This window comes from Protopterus annectens, chromosome 2.part2 (genome assembly GCF_019279795.1).
Source record: "Protopterus annectens isolate FY-2018-M chromosome 2.part2, PAN1.0, whole genome shotgun sequence".
Lineage (NCBI taxonomy): Eukaryota > Metazoa > Chordata > Ceratodontiformes > Protopteridae > Protopterus > Protopterus annectens.
This window is the reverse complement of record NC_056730.1, coordinates 127,800,879-127,823,440: the sequence shown is the minus strand read 5'-3', so window position 1 is coordinate 127,823,440 and position 22,562 is coordinate 127,800,879.

Genomic DNA, 22,562 nt, shown 5'->3' with positions numbered 1-22,562 from the left:
GCCTACTGAACCTGTTTGACGTCTTACATACAGTCACCAAGATGTTAGATGACGGGGGAGGTGGTTCACACATACTACCTGGACCTCGCCAAGGCTTTTGACACCATACCCCACTCAGGTATTATTGATAAACACACCAGCCTGTACATACACCCATACATCACAGGTTGGGTTGCCAGCGGGCATACATACAGAACCCACATGGGTCGACTAGCAGTCTCCAGGTCCAACTCTTGACCAGTCATGACTGGTGTCCCACAGGACTCAGTCCTGGTAGCCCTACTGTTTGGCATATACTTGTAAGAGGTACAGGCAAACACAGGTGGACTACTGCAGACCATGTTTGGCAATGACTGCGAACCAGGAGCCATAACTGATAGTCCAGCTGACACAGACATCCCTCAAGGGGCCTCACAGAGACCATCACAGGGTGTCAATGTCACAGCTTCCAGCCAAGTGCCATTAACTGCATGGTCATTCCATTATGGAATATTAAGCACCCACATATTAACACATAAGTGGCAGCCACTTTAATATGGATGAGGTAATGGGGTATCTGGGGAGTAAGGTAGATAGTGATCTCCACTTTGACAATCATATCTCCACAGTAGTTAGGACATCCTTCTATGTAGGCCATCTGATTACTAAAGGATTCCCATCTAGACATACTGGGGTTATAGTGCCCCTTTACTCATCACTCATCAGTCCCATCATAGGGTATAATAACCCATTTGGGATGTACCTCAGAAAACACTTCCAACAGCTGGGAGGTCCATGAATGTACCTCACCAAAGGGAATACTGGCCTCCAACATATGGCCTATGCAGCCAGAATGAATAAATTCCTGCTTTATGCAGTGACATCTCGTTTACCCAGAGATGATCTCCGCTGGCCAACACAGCCATGTTGAACTCAGGCTTAATTGATATGCTCTACCTATGGGAATCCATGTCATAGTGAGCCACACACTGTAGTGAGCTGAACCTTGCTACAACAATAACTGGAAGATGCTGGAGGGACAGATTCCTGCCACAGACACTCCCTATACTTTGGAACTACATCCCTAACTACATTATGCAGAGCCCCTCACTAATACTCTGCAGGAGAAACCTTGAAGAGTGGAAGGGGAACAGTAGATGCACCCCAAAGATACTGCCATTGGCTCTGCTCCACAGAGGGCCAGTTAATGAATCAATGGGGTGGCAAAAGCTGACACATTTTGGCTGGGCTTGTGAATGGCTTCTGGCAGTTGGCCAAGTACCTACCTATGAATCTATACAGACAGTATCAGCAAATGCTGATAGCTTAATTTACTGTTCAGGTGTTGACTTACCTTATGCCAATGACAGTTGTGTGTGCAAGAGTTGAGGGCTACCAATGTTGGATGCACACAGTAGATTGCCTATACATGACAATTTACAGGTAGTCTTTTGCGTGTGCCATCCATTTTTACTGTGAGTGCAGGTGGTGAATGGTGTCAGTCCCTAGGTGCCTACACTGTCAGTGTGTGTGCTATACATTCCCTCTTTGCCAAGGCATGGGCATACTGGGCACACCTCCGTCTGCCTACTGGGGCTGGCTCAGGGTGTTCATGGTCTGAGTACCTCTGTGCCTGTGGGGCCCTTGGCAATGGGGGTGGGTTGTGAGAGCCTTCACCATTCTGTCCCTGCTGCAGCTGTTTCCACAGGACCATATTGTATAGCATGGCACATACTATGAAGATTTGGGCACACTTGCCTGGAGAGTACTGCAAGGCTCCACCAGATATGTCCAAGCAATGGAACCATGATTTCAGCATCCCAAACACACACTCTATGATGATTCTGGTTTGTGCGTGTGCCTCATTATGGTGTTCCTGCATGGGTGTATGTGCATATCTGATGGGAGTCATCATCCATAGTTCCAGTGCATAGCCAGCATCCCCCAATAGGTGACCATTTGGGATGTCCCCCCTGGCAAATAACTTATACAGCTGTGAGGCATGCCAGATGTGGGAGCCATGATAGCTTCCAGGGCTGCCAGCACGCACATCCATGATAATGCCCTGGGCATTGCACATGACCTGGCAGTTGATGGAGGGGTATCCCTTGTGGTTTATGCAGCGCCTACCCTGCTCACTGGGTGGTGACTTGATGTGTATGTGCATGCAATCTATTGCACCCAGTACCTCTGGGTAGTCTGCCACACGGGGGAAGAGATGCATATCGCTGGCCAACTCCTCCTGCTTTTGGGGGAAGTATATGTGCTCATTGGCATGTGGTAACATGGCATCCAGGAACTGGTGTAGTACCCTGGATGCTGATGCCTGTGAGATCCCCATGATATCCCCAGCTGGTCTTTAAAAGGTACCTGTAGCTAGTATTCTCAGGTTTACACATACCTTTGTATCCACTGGGATGAGTTCCCCTCTGTTTATTCTGGCTTTGAGGTGTGGCCGGCACAGCTCCACAAGTTGCTGTAGGATGTCCCTGTGTACCCTGTAATGCTCTACTATCTCCAGATCATGTAGCCCCTGGTCAGTTACCCTGGGTCTGAACACTCTCCTCCTCCTCTGGTGCCTGAGGTGGTCGTATGCATCATCCTCCACACCACCTTCAGTCTCCCAACACATGCTGGTGGATCAAAGCTATGGCAGCCCCTAACATGTACACACTAACAGTTCCTAGTTTGTATACACCACTGGTGGAGAGTGTATGAGAATACACAAATGTGTGTGAGGTGCTTTCATACTTCATACTATTGTGCTATGGATGCTGCTGATGTCAGTGGGTCTGTATGAGCTATTTCAGCTGCAGCGTGTCTTAATTATGGGTTTTGCAATGAGTACTGAAAGTGTGAGGCCTTTACTGTGGAGATCTGTTTGCCTGCCTTGATTAGTCTGTTGCCCTTTAATTCACTTTTAAACCTGGATCCCCTCCCATTATAAGGCATGCATCCACCTGCAGTCTTTCTTGTTTTGTACTTTCCCTATCCAGTTATGGCAAAATGTGCCTTGTAGCTGATATACTGCAAATCAGCTTTGTTCTGCTTTGACACTTTACTCTTTTCTTTACAGTACAGCCCCTCCCCTTTCCTGTTCTGCAGGTAGCTGCTTGCAGCCTTGTTAGCTGTTGTCAGTGGCCCACCGTAGGCTCCTAGGTGTTAATTAGTCATTTGTACTCCAATTTCACTGCTGCAGCATTTCCTTATTTCTTTCCTATATCCTTCCAGTTTCAGTTGCAGTGCGCGGCGCGCAAACCCATTTACCGGGTTTACATGCGTTTTCATCTCCGTTCACATGCATACTCGGTTACCTTGTGTACTCTCAGCTAAGCATAGCTATGGCCAGTTCAACACACCCCTATCCTGCAGCTTTGCCTAGCTAGGGGCAAATTGGTTTAGCAATTCTCCAATGTGCTTACAGCGATGGTGACACACCCCTCTCTTGATGTCATCTTTATCTCAAGGGCACACCTCAGTGTTCTAACGCTATGCTGTGAGGTGCATCCTTACACAAGCGAGGAATCTGCAATTCACTTTTACTCCTCTCATTTGCATGGCATTGCCTACTAATTCCTAGCTACTGTGCATAACACTGTCACTGCCCTTTAGCAACCCTTGCGCCATAGTATGGAGTAGAATACTATGGCGCAAGGGTTGCACCATAGTATGGTGTAGCATGCCTGCCATTGACTATTATGGGGAAATCATGATATGTGTTTCATTGTGGTTTTATTCTATATTTTTATATTTTCCTTGCGATCCACTTTGTGCACCGCTGCCCTGCGTTTATACGTTGAGACAGTGCGACTATATATATTAAATGTTAGTTTTATATTTTGTACATTTTTTTATGCAAATGGCTATATATGTAGCCATTGGCATATATTAACAATATAATACATGTGTCTGGTCAGCTGCCATGGCTGTGATTTTATGTTTGCAAAAATGTAAACCGTTTTCTACGGTTTACATTTCTGCATGCTTACACTATGCCTGCACCACTTCCTGAATCGCTACATACTTTCATTTGCATGCTACACTGCTGCACATAGGGTAATTAGCATACAGGGCCTGGGAGTTGTGCGGGCGTAGCGTACGCAGGTAGTGCACGTGGAAACAGCTCGTACCTGAATCACTCGGAGGACATATTTGGTGTTAGAACGCTGATGCTACGCCTGCACCTGGCGCAAGCTTCATGAATCCCGGGGTTAGCTTGTATGAGGTATAAAATAATCATTTTAATTAAGAAAAAACTATCTTCCATTAAAAAAATATTCCATCTATCTGTAAGGTGTTTTATTTTATTTAAAATATTAGCATAATTAATTATTAGTATTTCATTAATATTTGATAATATAATCCCTAGCTACTCAATTCTATTATCTAGAACTATATATTTGAAAAATTTCTTATACATATTATGCTTTTTATAATTTATAGGTATTATCTTTTATGATCATTATATTTAAGGGAAGAAATCCTTTGAAAGAGTTCCATTGTCTCAAATAAAACTTGTAATGAGGTGCCATAATCATTCAATGTTAATAAAATATCATCTGCAAACAATTGAATTTTAGAATTTAAATGATTACTAAAGAGTACACATTTGAAGTTAGCATTTGATCTGATATAATTCGCAAATGGTTCTATGACCTGGGCAAATAATTATGGTAACAGTGGATATCCTTGCTTAGGACCTACAGTAATTGTAATTGGCCTAGATGTATACGATCCAATCTTTATATAAACTAAAAAAAATTCATATAGCACTCTAATTAATCATATAAAATACCGCCCCATTAGCCTAACGAGCCTGGTCTGCAAGGCCATGGAACATATCATCATGGAACTTATAATCAAAGACATTGGTAATCTCCAAACTCTGGACCCCACCCGGTTCGGGTCTGTAAAAGGCAGATCATGTCTCCTAAACCTGATAAACGTCTTTGAAACAGTCACCAAAGCCTTAGACGAGGGTAAGGTGGTTCACACAGCCAGTCTAGATTGTGCCACGGCTTTTGACACCACCCCCACTCTGGAATTATAGATAAACTCACTAAACTAGGTATAAATCCCTATGTCACAAGATGGGTTGCCAACTGGCTCATTGAAAGAACCCACACTGTGAAAGTAGCAGACCCCAAATCTGACTTCAGACCAGTGACAAGTGGAGTACCACAGGTTTCAGTCCTGTGTCCTCTCCTGTTTGGTATCTACTTTTCTGAAGTACAGGCTCACACAGAAGGTCTTTTGATAATGTAGTTCACAGATGACTGCAAACTAGGAGCCATAATCTAAACTCCTAATGATGTGGACATCCTACAAAAGGGCCTCACTGAGACAGATGCCTGGTGTCAAAGCCATGGCCTCAAGCTCAATGCCAAAAATGCATTTTCATCCCCTTTGGTAAAAACTCTGTTCCCATGAGATACTACATAGGTGGAAGTCTACTTAACACCAAAAGTGTGATAAGAAACCTTGGGACACAGGTGGACAGTAGTCTCTCTTTTGATAATCACATCACCACAGTAGTCAGGAAACCCTTCTACATGGCACACCTCATCACAAAAGGTTTCTCATCCAGGAAAAAAGAGGTCATTGTTCCCCTCTACTCATCACTCATTAGATCCATTATAGAGTATAACATCCCTTTTGGTATATACCTCACAAGGCATCTACAGCAACTGGAAAGGGCGCAGAAATACCTCACAAAGAGGATTACTGGCCTCAGACATATGCCCTATGCAGACAATCTCCAAAAACTTCAGCTTTACTCTGTCACATATCGCCTACTCAGAGGCGATCTCTGCCTAACATACAAAGCTATGTCAAACCCAGAGCTGTTGGACATGCTCCACTTAAAGAAATTCCAATCCCTCAGAGCTACACACTCTAGGGACCTAAATTTTGTCACCACAATAAATAGAACAGGCTGGAGGGATAGATTCCTGTCCCAGAGACTTCCCATACTTTGGAACAAGCTACCTATCTGTATCAAACAAAGCTCCTCATTAGCACTCTTCAAGAAAAATCTTGATGATTGGACGGGAAATAGGAAATTTACCCCGGGGATCACCTCTCTGGCTCTGCTTGACAGGGGCACAGGAAAATAATTTTCTTGGGTGGTGAAAGCCAGGGTACCTTTTTGGCTAGGCTTATATAGGCCCTAGGGCCAATAGCCTAGTACCTACCTATGAACCTATGTGAAAAACTATATCCCTACAAAGCCAGCAGTAAATAACCCCAATGAACTGAATCAAAGGCACTATAAATGTTTAGGCTTTCTAGGGTTAAACCTCCATTTGTAACATTGATATAGTCAATTATTCTAAGTACTCTTTTAATATTATCATATGTATTTCTATTCAGTATGAAACAAGTTTGATCTTCATCAATCAGTAAATGTAGAAACGGTTTAACTGTGTTAGCATGTATTGCCATAAAAATCTTATAATCAACATTTAATAGGGGTATTGGTCTATAAGATGAGTATACTTTTCCATCTTTATCTGACTTTAAAATTGGAGAAAATAATGTATATTTACAAGACAGGGGGATAGTTTTAGCTCCTTACCTAATGTAAATGCTCCTAATAACATTTCTGGAGCTCCCTTAGGAAATAGTTTATACATCTCAGGAATAATTGTGTCAATTCCAGGAGTTTTGTTTAATTTTAATTTATTAATTTGAGGTTTAAGTTCAGACATTAAAACTGGATTATCTAGTAATATTATCTCATCTTCTATTAATTTATTTTTGATATGTTTTATAAAAAATGTTTTCTTATACTTTGTGGTTCTATTACTGGATCATATAAATTAATTGATTTAAAGTATATTTTACGTGCCTCTAAAATGCCTTCTAAATCTGAAACCTTTTTCTAGTTCCAGGAATATAAACTTCTTTTATATGGTTAGAGTTAATCATCTTTGTTCTGTTTGCTCATCTATGTTGATTTTTAGGATTCATAGAATAAGAACTCATTTTAATTTTCTCTAAATTAATCATAGTTTTATGATGTAATGTCTCTAAATATTTTTTAGATATCTTATCAAGTTATTTTGCTAAATTTTATTACCTTTTCGAATCTCTAATTTAAGTTGATCAAATTTAATTTGTAGGTCTAATAATTCTTTATTCCACTGTTTTTTTTTCTTATTAATACACCAAGATACATTTTTTATCATATAGGTATGATTTTAAAGAATCCCACACATGTATCTTAGATATATCCTTGGTTAAATTTGCATTTATAAAGGATTACATTTCTTTGTTATAAAATTTCTTAAAATCCTTCAGGTTAGTTGCATACAATGGAATTCTACTAATATAAGTACTTTTTTGGCATTCATTTTCAATTCAAACTTGATTGCATTGTGCTCGGATAATGGACATGTGACAACTTTAACTTTATCTAACTTTCCTGTTATATCACTTAAAATATATACTCTATTTGTTCTAGATAACTAAAAATAAGTATAGCAGCTCCCAACGGAAAAAACACCTCGCAGTTTGTAATAAAGTTATTAAACAAATGCCAAATATAAAACCTGAAAGGTGACCACGGAACCAGTTTGATGCCAGAATGTTCAGGCGTTGTAGGAGGTGAGACTGTCCCACAATATATATAAATTCCAATGAAAGTGCTGAGTAAAAAACCCGCGTATGATTTGGAGGTCGAAATATTTTATTACAACATGCTAGCAGTAAGCGTTTTCACTAAGGCTTCCTCAGACAGTTAAAATTCAAACAAAAACCAATTAAGAGGTTATATATACAAGTCAATCACGTACAATGTCAGCTGGTATCTCCAATTACACATTTAAAAAGATATACTACTTTCCGTTTCAAAAACATCACTTAATACAATAAAGTTTCTTTCTATTCAACACATTAAATAAGTTTCTTGCTGTTCAACACATTAAGAAACATTAAAAAACCTAGCACATTGTATAAATCAAACCTATGTTGGTTATAAGTTAAATATAAAGTTTTGTGTACATTATAAACTGCGATTCTTGCAGTGATGTTCTAAACTCATATAGTGCATTCTCTCCTATTAAAATATATTGCAAATGGGTCTGTTTACAACCCTATGACATTTCTTAAAAATAAAACATAATAAAACATGACAATAATATACAAATAAAACGAGTCATCCGACAGACTTCCAATGCAATAACTTTTCAATGTGAAGAACTTTTCAATGTGAAAAACTTTTTACGTTACCCTACTTGACCAGATCTAATCAGACTATCAACCTCGGAGATATCACAAACTACTGTACACTCTGTCCAAGCAGCAAGCCTCTGGATCACTAGATATCATATTGTATTAAACAAAAAACAAAAAACATCTCTGCATCCACTTGGGTCAAGGCTATTCAACGATGCCCGGCGATGCCGAACATTGTCAAAAGGCTTCCCAGGCAATGCTACTCCAAAGTGGACAACAGAGATGATACATCTATCCATATCAGCTAGGCTTTGCCGGAAGATATGACAGGCATTACATTACAACATGCCATATGAAGATATACAGTTACTCACTTGCTTATCATATTATATTAAATGAAATAAAAGCATTTCTGCATCTACTTAAATCAGCGCTGTTTAACGATGCCTAGTTATGCCAGACAAGTGGCTTGCCATTAACTGTATAATAAATTGTCTTGTTAGATGTACCTCTTAGATACTACTATGTAAAATAGGCATCAAGAACAATATATACTCTTAAATGGAATGCATCCATTCTTATCAGCTTAGTGTTGCTAAAAGATGAAATAAGCGTTACATTACAGCGTGTTATGCGGTATTTTGCACTTGCTCATTTGCATAGCTGTAAAGATCTTTAGTAAGCTACAGAAAAATATGTATTTTTACTGAAACAATGCATTAGCATATGCTATAATGGCTTGGGTAATGATTTTATTTGTAAGTTAGTCTTATGAGTTTCCTTAGCCAATATAGAGTAGCCCTATTGCAAAAATGACTATCATAAACTGGTTTAAAACTTGAACTAATTGCTATAGTGAAATGGAATAAGTACATAAATTCACAACACCTTTACTATTACATTCTTAAGCACATTTACTATTACTTTACCTTGATGCGTCTAGCTTTTAGTATAGGTTTTAAAGAAGCTCGTTCATTTAAGCCTCTCCCTTTATCTGCCCTTAATCTCATGATCCACTTAATCTCCAGTGTCTCTGTATTGTTTCATATATTACCTTCTCTAATAGAGGATTGGATGGTGTATATGGCCATAAATGCAAATGTATGTTCCTGGCCCTTTGAATCAATATGTTTGGCCAGGGCATTGGTGAGGTATTGGATCCTTATAGCATATAAATGTTCTCGTATTCTTATGCGGTAGGGTCTGTCTGTTTTGCCAATGTAAAATCTGTGGCATAGTCGGCATATGGCTAAATAAACTATATAAATAGTATCACAGTCTGCTGATACTTTGAATCTATAACATTGGCCTATATCAGGGTGTGTATAGCTATTTGTAGGTTCTATAAAAGAGCAATAGTTGCATCTCCCACATGGGTGTGTGCCATTGAAGGATTTGTTGATAGTCCTTGGCCCATTATTACATAATATTCTTTTGAGATTTGGTTTGTTCTTAAATAAAAAACAAGATTTCTCTCCCACTATTTTTGATATATCTTCATCCATTGTGAGGATGCGCCAATGATTGTTTACTAGCTCTCTTATTTCTTGGATATCACTTGTATAATACATAGGTATCTTTAGTGGATTTAGTACATCATCCATCTGTGGCTTCTTCTGATTAGAATGGGCAGAAAAATAGGGTGCTGCTGCTCCTTTCCTTAATGTATTAATATTCTCTAACTCTCTAGCTATCTCATGTTCTTTACAGGTACGTTTTAAAAGTCTATTTTTAAGTAAATTCAACTCATGTTGGTATCCACAATCGTTAGCATTGAGACGAGAAATACACATGCTTTGTCCTTTGATTATGTTTTTAAACACATAATTCAGATGTATGCTTTGTCGATGTAAGAATGTATTCTTATAACAATGTTTCCTAAATACCCCAGTTTCCAGTACTCTTTCTACATCGACATCCAGAAACTCAATTTTTGTTTTGGAAAAATGGGAAGTAAATTTTAAATAGGTAGTCATGTTATTAATATGGACTAGATAGTCTCTAAGTTCTTCCATATTACCACCCCAAATAAGAAAAATGTCGTCCACAAAACGACGGTAGAAGTGGACTTTATCTCTGTGTAGATGATAAGTAAACAGCTGTTCTTCCTCCCACGCAGCTAAAAACATGTTGGCGTAGCTATTGGCGCAGGGTGTGCCCATTGCCATGCCATCACGTTGAATATAGATGTTTGATTCAAATATGAATACATTATTTTCCAAAATAGTTTCCAAAAATAGGCATATGAGGTCTATTTGTATATCTGTATAGACACTATGTTTAATCAAATAATTTTTTGTAGTTGATATCCCTGTATCATTAGGTATAACAGTGAATAGTGATTGAATGTCTAGTGTAACAAAGGTCATATCTTGACTTAGTAATGTATCCTTGTTAAATTCATATAGGTCTAATATAAACTGTTTAGTATCTCTTAAAATGAATTTATTTTTATCTATCACTGGTCTCAGATGTTTTTCAACATATATAGAAAAGGATTCTGTGCACCATCCTCTTCCTGAGACTATTGGTCTCATTGGGGGTTACCTCCATCTTTATGGATTTTAGGTATAACCTGTATAAGCGGAATGGTGGGAAAATCCACTGACAAAAACCTTGCTAGTTCATTGTTAATATTATTATATATAACCAATTCTTCTATCATATTATTTATTTCATATTTGATCTCATTTACTCTCTGTTTTGAAATTAGGTCATAGAACTTTTTATCATTAAGCATATTATTCATAGCTTGATTATAGCGATCTCTGTCCATTACTACTAATGGCCCTCCCTTGTCAGCTGGTCTGAATATTAAAGTCTCATCATGTTGTAACCTGAATAGGGCTCTCCTTTCATTCCAATTCAAATTATTCTTATTTATATATGTATTTTTATTTCTATTGTGATAGTTGTTATGTCCATCACCAAGTACCTTGTATAAATCTTCCTCTACTAAATTATAGAACGTTTCTAATAGTGGATGGTTCTGAGGAATATACTCACTGGATCTTTTAAACACCTTGGATAATTGGTTATTATTACCATTACCAAACTGATAGCGCAGCATTACATTTCTGATGAACATTTTCATGTCCAATAAAACTTCAGTAAGTTGACTATGTGCAGTTGGAATGAAGCTGAGTCTTTTATTAAGCACATTAACTTCATCAGTATCTAAAATTCTTTGGGAAATGTTCCAGATCAGGCGATCCTCGCCTGGTTCCACATTCTGTTCAATGTTAAATTGGGGGTTCTCTCCTCGGATGACTTCATTTTCTGTCGCCCTCGACTCATGGAGCGATTCCTTCTGACCCCCCTCCACTGCTATGGGAAGGGGGAATTGGGGTAAACCCGCCACAGATTGTAGTGGTACAGCAGCATTGGAACTAGGCCCTGCTAAGTTACTGTTCTTGGATCGTACTACTGGTTGGGTAACTATAGCAGAGTTCCAATTCCCCCTTCCCATAGCAGTGGAGAGGGGGGTCAGAAGGAATTGCTCCATGAGTCGAGGGTGACAGAAAAGGAAGTTATCCGAGGAGAGAACCCCAATTTAACATTGAAGAGAATGTGGAACCAGATGAGGATCGCCTGATCTGGAACATTTCCCAAAGAATTTTAGATACTGATGAAGTTAATGTGCTTAATAAAGGACTCAGCTTCATTCCAACAGCACATAGTCAACTTACCGAAGTTTTATTGGACATGAAAATGTTCATCAGAAATGTAATGCTGCGCTATCAGTTTGGTAATGGTAATAATAACCAATCATCCAAGGTGTTTAAAAGACCCAGTGAGTATATTCCTCAGAACCATCCGCTATTAGAAACGTTCTATAATTTAGTAGAGGAAGATTTATACAAGGTACTTGGTGATGGACATAACAACTATTACAATATAAATAAAAATAAATATATAAATAAGAATAATTTGAATTTGAATGAAAGGAGAGCCCTATTCAGGTTACAACATGATGAGACTTTAATATTCAGACCAACTGACAAAGGAGGCCCATTAGTAGTAATGGACAGAGATCGCTATAATCAAGCTATGAATAATATGCTTAATGATAAAAAGTTCTATGACCTAATTTCAAAACAGAAAGTAAATGAGATCAAATATGAAATAAATAATATTGTAGAAGAATTGGTTAAATACAATAATATTAACAATGAACTAGCAAGGTTTTTGTCAGTGGATTTTCCCACCATTCCGCTAATACAGGGTATACCTAAAATCCATAAAGCTGGAGCTAATCCCTCAATGAGACCAATAGTCTCAGGAAGAGGATGGTGCACAGAATCCTTTTCTATATATGTTGAAAAACATCTGAGACCAGTGATAGATAAAAATAAATTCATTTTAAGAGATACTAAACAGTTTCTATTAGACCTATATGAATTTAACAAGGATACATTACTAAGTCAGGATATGACCTTTGTTACACTAGACATTCAATCACTATTCACTGTTATACCTAATGATACAGGGATATCAACTACAAAAAATTATTTGATTAAACATAGTGTCTATACAGATAAACAAATAGACCTCATATGCCTATTTTTGGAAACTAGTTTGGAAAATAATGTATTCATATTTGAATCATACATCTATATTCAACGTGATGGCATAGCAATGGGCACACCCTGCGCCAATAGCTACTCCAACATGTTTTTAGCTGCGTGGGAGGAAGAACAGCTGTTTACTTATCATCTACACAGAGATAAAGTCCACTTCTACCGTTATTTTGTGGACGTTTTTCTTATTTGGGGTGGTAATATGGAAGAACTTAGAGACTATCTAGTCCATATTAATAACATGACTACCTATTTAAAATTTACTTCCCATTTTTCCAAAACAAAAATTGAGTTTCTGGATGTCTATGTAGAAAGAGTACTGGAAACACATATTAATACTGGGGTATTTAGGAAACATTATTATAAGAATACATTATTACATCGACAAAGGATGCATCCGAATTATGTGTTTGAAAACATAATCAAAGGACAAAGCATGCGTATTTCTCGTCTCAATGCTAACGATTGTGGATACCAACATGAGTTGAATTTGTTTAAAAATAGACTCTTAAAACGTACTTGTAAAGAACATGAGATAACTAGAGAGTTAGAGAATATTAATACATTAAGGAAAGGAGCAGCAGCACCCTATTTTTCTGCCCATTCTAATCAGAAGAAGCCACGGATGGACGATGTACTAAATCCACTAAAGATACCTATGTATTATACAAGTGATATCCAAGAAATAAGAGAGCTAGTAAACAATCATTGGCGCATCCTCACAATGGATGAAGATATATCAAAAATACTGGGAGAGAAACCTTGTTTTTTATTTAAGAACAAACCAAATCTCAAAAGAATATTATGTAATAATGGGCCAAGGACTATCAACAAATCCTTCAATGGCACACACCCATGTGGGAGATGCAACTATTGCTCTTTTATAGATCCTACAAATAGCTTTACACACCCTGATACAGGCCAATGTTATAGATTCAAAGTATCAGCAGACTGTGATACTAGTCATATAGTTTATTTAGCCATATGCCTACTATGCCACAGTTTTTACATTGGCAAAACAGACAGACCCTACCGCATAAGAATACGAGAACATTGATATGCTATAAGGATCTGATACCTCACCAATGCGCTGGCCAAACATATTGATTCAAAGGGCCAGGAACATACATTTGCATTTATGGCCATAGACACCATCCAACAATCTATTAGGGAAAGTAATATACGAAACAATACAGAGACATGGGAGATTAAGTGGATCATGAGATTAAGGGTGGATAAAGGGAGAGGCTTAAATGAACGAGCTTCTTTAAAACCTATACTAAAAGCTAGACGCATCAAGGTAAAGTAATAGTAAATGTGCTTAAGAATATAATAGTAAAGGCATTGTGAATTTATGTACTTATTCCATTTCACTATAGCAATTAGTTCAAGTTTTAAACCAGTTTATGCTAGTCATTTTTGCAATAGGGCTACTCTATATTGGCTAAGGAAACTCATAAGATTAACTTACAAATAAAATCATTACTCAAGCCATTATAGCATATGCTAATGCATTGTTTCAGTAAAAATACATATTTTTCTGTAGCTTACTAAAGATCTTTACAGCTATGCAAATGAGCATGTCCAAAATACTGCATAACACGCTGTAATGTAACGCTTATTTCATCTTTTAGCAACGCTAAGCTGATAAGAATGGATGCATTCCATTTAAGAGTATATATTGTTCTTGATGCCTATTTTACATAGTAGTATCTAAGAGGTACATCTAACAAGACAATTTATTATACTGTTAATGGCAAGCCATTTGTCTGGCATAACTAGGCATCGTTAAACAGCGCTGATTTAAGTGGATGCAGAAATGCTTTTATTTCATATAATATAATATGATAAGCAAGTGAGTAACTGTATATCTTCGTATGGCATGCTGTAATGTAATGCCTGTCATATCTTCCAGCAAAGCCTAGCTGATATGGATAGATGTATCATCTCTGTTGTCCACTTTGGAGTAGCATTGCCTGGGAAGCTTTTTGACGATGTTCGGCATCGCCGGGCATCGTCGAATAGCCTTAACCCAAGTGGATGCAGAGATGTTTTTTGTTTAATACAATATGACATCTAGTGATCCAGAGGCTTGCTGCTTGGACAGAGTGTACAGTAGTTTGTGATATCTCCGAGGTTGATAGTCTGATTAGATTTGGTCAAGTAGGGTAACGTAAAAGGTTTTTCACATTGAAAAGTTCTTCACATTTTAAAGTTATTGCATTGAAAGACTGTCTCCTGACTCGTTTTATTTATATATTATTGTCATGTTTTACTATGTTTTATTTTTAAGAAATGTCATAGGGTTGTAAACAGACCCATTTGCAATGTATTTTAATAGGACAGAATGCACTATATGAGTTTAGAACATTACTGCAAGAATCGCAGTTTATAATGTACACAAAACTTTATATTTAACTTATAACCAACGTAGGTTTGATTTATACAATGTGCTAGTTTTTTTAATGTTTCTTAATGTGTTGAACAGCAAGAAACTTATTTAATGTGTTGAATAGCAAGAAACTTTATTGTATTAAGTGATGTTTTTGAAATGGAAAGTAGTATATCTTTTTAAATGTGTAATTGGAGATACCAGCTGACATTGTATGTGATTGACTTGTATATATAACCTCTTAATTGTTTTTTTGTTTGAATTTTAACGGTCTGAGGAAGCCTTAGTGAAAGCACTTACCGCTAGCATGTTGTAATAAAATATTTCGACCTCCAAATCATACGCGGGTTTTTTTACTCAGCACTTTCATTGGAATTTATATATATTGTGGGACAGTCTCACCTCCTACAATGCCTGAGCATTCTGGCATCAAATTGGTTCCGTGATCACCTCTCAGGTTTTATATTTGGCATTTGTTTAATAACTCTATTTATTCTAGATCAAGTACCATGTTGATGCAAAAAATGTGCAAAAAATAATGAATTTGCCTCTGAGAATTTGTTTATGCCCTTAATATTAAACATAATACCTAACACCACTCTTAAGTATTCAACTGCGGTACCACCTTTAACATTCTAGTAAGAAAAGCGCAGTCTGGGTCTGAACTGTCTGCAAACAGCTACAGTTAACTTTGTGTATGTGTCTACCTGTTTGAGCCAATATTCATTTTCCCCTGGAGAGCACTCTGCTTTGGCTTGTAAGCAGCCCCCCACCACACACACACACACACACACACACACACACACACACACACACACACACACACACACACACACACACACACACACACACACACACACATCTTCCACTTTCTCTTATTCCCTTCTGTTAGCAAATAGTATCCATAACTGATCAATACTGTGTGTTTGTTAATTTAAACTATGACCACAGTAGCCTACTGATACAAGGTTATCCTGTTTTTCCACCTGAGAAATTAAGAAATGACTTACAGTTTCAGAGCAGTCCTTGGTCAGTTGTGATTGTTTCTTAACACATACTTGTCTTTGCTTTGGCTCATTAGCAGCAGTACAAAGAACTGCCTGCTCACACCCTTGTTCTCCCCTCCCCTTCCCTGTTTATTACCTTAAGACAATCCCAAAGTTAATAATTATTACCTGTGGCAGGCACCATTTTTAAAACTACAATCCACTCTGCTACAGGCCCCATGAAGGCTCAGTGTCTCTCCAGTAAGTGTTTTACAACTGTAAATGCCTATTTATGTTGAATTGTATTAGACATTTTACAACTGTATATGTTTATGTTGAATTGTGTTAGACGTCTAATATGATTTATGCTTTATTATTGGATGTTACTATGGCATGCTAGCATTTGTATGCACCAAGTTGTTTTTAGTATAATAGTATGTATGGTCTATTTGCATAGCTGCACCTTGTTCACTAATGTTATTCATGTAATTGTGTTGTGTGTAGACAGCTCATACTAGTGTCTAAATTATTTCTATATAATTGTGCTGTTACTGGTGGATAGAATCACATTAGAGAACAATGACAGATTGCTGCTCGCTATATTTTTATCTGTGACTGCATAACTGTCTGGGGTTTTTTTTCTAATGTTCTTCCAATTGGTTCAGTATCTGCATATACTAAGTAGTTGGTTCAAGACATTGTTCTGCATGTGGTAGCTATTTGCTCAGTGTGTTTTTTGTAATCTTTATAATATATATTTACCATCTCAAAAGTGCTTACTCCTCTCTGTACTATTCTTTTCTAGACTTAACACCACTCTTAAGTATTCAACTGCGGTACCACCTTTAACATTCTTGTAGGAAAAGCGCAGTCCGGGTCTGAACTGTCTGCAAACAGCTACAGTTAACTTTGAGTATGTGTCTACCTGTTTGAGCCAATATTCATTTTCCCCTGGAGAGCACTCTGCTTTGGCTTGTAAACAGCCCCCCCCCCACCACACACACACACACACACACACACACACACACACACACACACACACACACACACACACACATCTTCCACTTTCTCTTATTCCCTTCTGTTAGCAAATAGTATCCATAACTGATCAATACTGTGTGTTTGTTAATTTAAACTATGACCACAGTAGCCTACTGATACAAGGTTATCCTGTTTTTCCACATGAGAAATTAAGAAATGACTTACAGTTTCAGAGCAGTCCTTGGTCAATTGTGATTGTTTCTTAACACATACTTGTCTTTGCTTTGTGATTGTTTCCAGCCCCCTCATACGAGCAACTAACAGGGTCTCTACCCACTTCGCTCCCCACCCTGCCCCCTATTCCCTCCCATCCCCAGTGGTCCCACCTTTATTGCACTCAAACCCCTCCCATCTTTCCAATAGCCAACCACAGCGCTAACCCAACACTACCTCCTCCATCTTCCCACTACTATCACACCTCCTCAACTAACATATACAAGCATACCTTTCCTATGCTCACTGCATGCACTCTCCTTGCATATCCTACATCCTACCAAAGCTCCATCATTCCCCCACTCAACCACTACCACTATACTACTACTCACACCACCACTCATGTCTCACCCACACTCAGATCCCCTCCCACCAGCTCAAGAACCATCCCTATGCACCCCTCACATATTCTACCAACTATATTACTCAAACATAAAGCATCCCTACAACTTAACATAGTAACCCTCCCACCATACCTATTACCCACAGAGCACAATCATAAAGTTTCCCTTATAAACAAACACATTCAAAAACTGAGAAAACTAATAATCTCATGCATATCAAAACTAGCCCTAAGTGGAGACATCCACCCCAACCCTGGCCCTACCATCTCCAACCCCAATCCTCATAATCAGACTAGAAACCACAACTTCTCCCATATTACAGCCAATAGAAAGCCAAGTGACTTCCTTCTACTAAGCCTAAATATTAGAAGTATATCCAACAAAGTCCATGAACTCCATGCCACCATAGACGTGTACTCCCCAGATATAGTCATCCTGACAGAAACCTGGCTAAAACCTCACATTACCAGTGAGCAAATACTCCCTACAGGGTACGGCATACTAAGAGTAGACCGGCTAAACAAAAAAGGAGGTGGTGTAGCTATAATATTTAAACAGCATCTAAACATCCAGATCTTAAAATCATCAGCTCCACAAATAGGCAATGAAGAAATAATATATACCAACCTCAAAATTAACCAAAACAAAACCATCAACATAATTGGATGCTACTTCCCACCTGGCCAAAACATCCCTCCACTAGAAAACCTCCTCAGCTGGTCTACCCACCATCTCCCCCAAGAAACTATCATCTTTGGTGATTTCAATATTGACTGGCAATCCTGTTCTGGCAACAATCCAACCCATCATGTACATCTTCATGGCTTCACCCAACTAGTCCAGTCACCAACCAGGATAAATAAAAACTCCAGCAAGCACACTACCCTGGATTGGATACTAGTCAGTAAGAGCCCCCAGTCATATATAACAGGCTGCTTATCAGATAGCCTCAGTGATCACTCCCCAACATTCCTACTCAAAACATACCTATACCAAGCTAAACCTGTCATCTACCGTCAAATACGTAAAAAACTAAACTTTAACCCAATCACATTCATCTCATCCCTCAAAGAATGTAACAGGCATCCTCTAAAGTACCTCAGTCTAGATGACGCAGTTGAATTTTTTAATACTACCTTCCTGAACATCCTTAATTAACATGCCCCCATAAGATTTTCCAGAACGAAAGCACAACCCTCCCCATGGCTACAGAAAACCACTAAGTCAGAAATGAAAAACAGGGATAAAGCCTGGGAGCACTGGTGCAAAACCAAAACCCCCTCAGCTAGACAGAAATTCCTAGAACTACGCAATAGAGTCAAAAATCTAATAAAACAGGACACATTCCAATACTACCAGTCTGCCTTAGACTCCTCACAACACAGCCGTAAACAATTCTGGTCCTCCATAAACTCCATCCTCCATCCAGGTAAAGTCAGTACCCCTCCTCCTAACATCCCTCACTCCTAAGAAAATATTGCTACCTCATTCAACACACTCTTCACCCAAACCATGCTATCACTAGCTAAACAACACAACCCCCTCCCCTCCAACCCACACCTTCAACTAGTAATCTCCCCACTGCCTTCTCTTTTTCTCCTGTACCTACCTCCAACATAAAAAATCTCTTAACTAAACTTAAACCCACCAAATTAGTAGCAGACAACTTCCCAAGTGAATACCTACAAATCGCAGCTGATGCTCTGGCCTACCCAGTATCCATCTTGATTAACTGATCTCTGTCAGAAAGTTACGTTTCCACACTGTGGAAAGTATCACATATAATTCCCCTCCCCAAAGGTGGACCCTCCGCAGAACTAACCAATTACTGCCCCATAGCTATTTTCTCTCCACTCTCCAAAATACTAGAGAGATGCATACACTCTCAGGTCTCAGACTACCTCCTTACTAACAACCTCCTTTCCAGTACTCAGCATGGTTTCCAACCAAACCATAGCACCACCACTGCCTTACTCTCCTTTACTAACACTATCCTTCAGCATAAAAACAATGGCTATCTCTCCTCTGCTACTTTCCTAGACTTATCTAAAGCATTTGACATGGTCCAACACAAACAACTTATCTCTGTCCTCAATAACCTATCCTTCTCACAATCAGTCACCAACTGGTTTCAGAGTTACCTGTCTGACTGCCAACAATCCATTGTATGGCAGAATGACATATCTTCCCAACTACCTGTCTCCATAGGGGTTCCCCAAGTATCCATCCTTGGACCCCTACTCTTTTCTGCTTACACCAATAATCTAGCCTCTGCCACCAAACATGGCACACTCATACGATACACAGATGACTTGACCATCATCTGCTCAGCCCAGTCCCTACCCAAACTGCAAAAAGTCACACAGAAAGCCTTTTCCTCTGTTGAAACATGGTTATCTAATGCCCAATTAATACTCAACCCAAACAAAACAAAACTACTCATCTTCCAACCCACCAAACATACTCAAAACAACTCCCACTTTAACATCACAGCAAAAGACAACACCACTATATACCCAACTGAACACACCAAATTGCTAGGAGTGGAAATAGACAATAAACTAAAATTTGACATTCACATATCCATGACCATAAAAAAAGTCCACAAAAAACTAGGAGCGTTATACAGAAATAAGCAATTTCTCACCAAAGCAGCAAAGATTTCAATAGCAAATTCCCACCTTATCTCCACCCTACTTTATGCCTCTCAAATATATACCAACCTAAGGAATGTGATCTAAACAAGCTAGAGACCTGCTACAACAAAATCGCCAAATTTGCCACAGGGTCATCCTACCGTAGTCATCACTGTCTCTCACTTGCTGAACTGGGCTGGCTTGAGCTCCCTCACCTCCTTCAGTGGTATCAACTCTCACTCGCCCACAAACTAGTAAACAATCCACTAAATGTCCCATCCCTCCAGAATCTACTCCAACCCTATCGCACCACCAGACCACTAAGATCCAGCAACAAAAATCACTTGCAGATCACTAAAGCCAATAACTCTGCTGGTGAAGCACTATTCTCTTGCACCATAGCCAAATTATGGAACTCACTCTCACCCACAATTACCTCCGTACCATCATGCACCCACTTCAAAACTTTACTAAAAGCGCACCTAAAAACATGCTGGCTATGCCCTTGCAACTCCCACTCTAATATCACCCACCCCATCTAACCACTACCTTTCTTTCCACTCCACTAACTACCTTGATTATAGCAAGCTCAGATGCTCATAAGCCTAGTACTTATTATACAGCAGGAACTTCTCATTGTAACATTTGTTAATGTCTGTTATGTACTTCACAGATACAGATTCTAGTTGTCTACTGATGTACTATGTTCTTCATCTGTAAATATGTTGTAAGTAATTGCTATGTTAAATTGTTAATCACTATGTAATCCAATGTAACTACTGTCTGTTTATTTTACTGTGGAGCTTTTCTTCCCGGGCCTCCGCTGAAAATGGACCTACGTCCAGTCGGACACTCCCGGTCAACAAATTTAAATAAATAAATAATAAATAAATAAATAAATATGTATGAAGTCTATTAATACTTTAGATGACACTGGTTTCCTACAATTATTTATTGTGTTAGTGTCAAAATTATTCAAAATACAATTTCAAGCCAACAGTTAAAATTATACGCCCTTTAGAATGTTATATATTCTCCTCAAACTGTTGCTTAACCACTTTAATTCCTAATTCATGAATTCAATAAAGATTAATTAGAGTATATATTCTCCCATTTAACTCCACAGATACTAAACAAAACATTCCAGATCTGCCATTGCATATATTTATGATTTTAGGCATTAATGCAGAGTTTTCCATAAAATTGCAACACATCTTTTCTTTTGTTTATAACGTGACCTAACAAGTACTGACTAGATATTTGTATTAAGTCTATTAATGTCTTCTTGTAATAAATGTGTCTTCTGTAAGACTACAATTTGGGCATTAAACATTTTTAAATATTTGTTTAAATGCCCCCCCCCCTTTTACAGCTGTTATTCAAACCATTAACATTGATAGAAATACACTTCATATACAATGTATCAGTAGAAGTATAGTTAGCCATATGTTCTGAACAATATAGAGAAAAATATGGCTAAAAATGATTGTATATATTTTTAGCAATAAAAGCTGAAGTTATTAATACTTGTAGACACCAAATTATAAGTGGTTAAAGACTGAAATATTAAACATTTAAATAAAAGGTAAACCACACAATCCCTGGGGATTAAGACCGCATGTTTAAATAGCATCTCTGTTCAAGTGATCCTTCTAAAGTCTCCTCTTTAACTATTTGAGAATTAATTTTCTACAGAAAGTTACTTCTTAAACACATATTAATGATATATATATATATATATATATATATATATATATATATATATATATATATATTTATTTCTTATTTTTTATATTTATGTTTCAAGAATATGTAATTGAAAAATAATTTTGCATAATATTGATCAATTTACTCTAATTACTTTTAATACTTAAAAGAACAATAAATGAAGGACCCACAATTCAAATGAAGTAGACCTCTGCAAATGAAAATAACTTTAGCAAGAACTTGAGACATAGTTTTCTAGACACTTCAGAGTTCTTAAATCAACTGTTGTGACCATTCTCAAATCCTAACTATGTAAAATTCACTCTTTCAATACTCTACTTGGTGATGATACAGTTTTATATGAAATCAAAAAAGGTTATGCGTCTTATTTAGAATTTCCTAGAATAAATAAACAGAGTCATATATATATATATATATATATATAAAATCAGTGTCTGCACTACTTAATTCTTTAAAAAACTCATGTCCATTTCAGTTGAAAATCT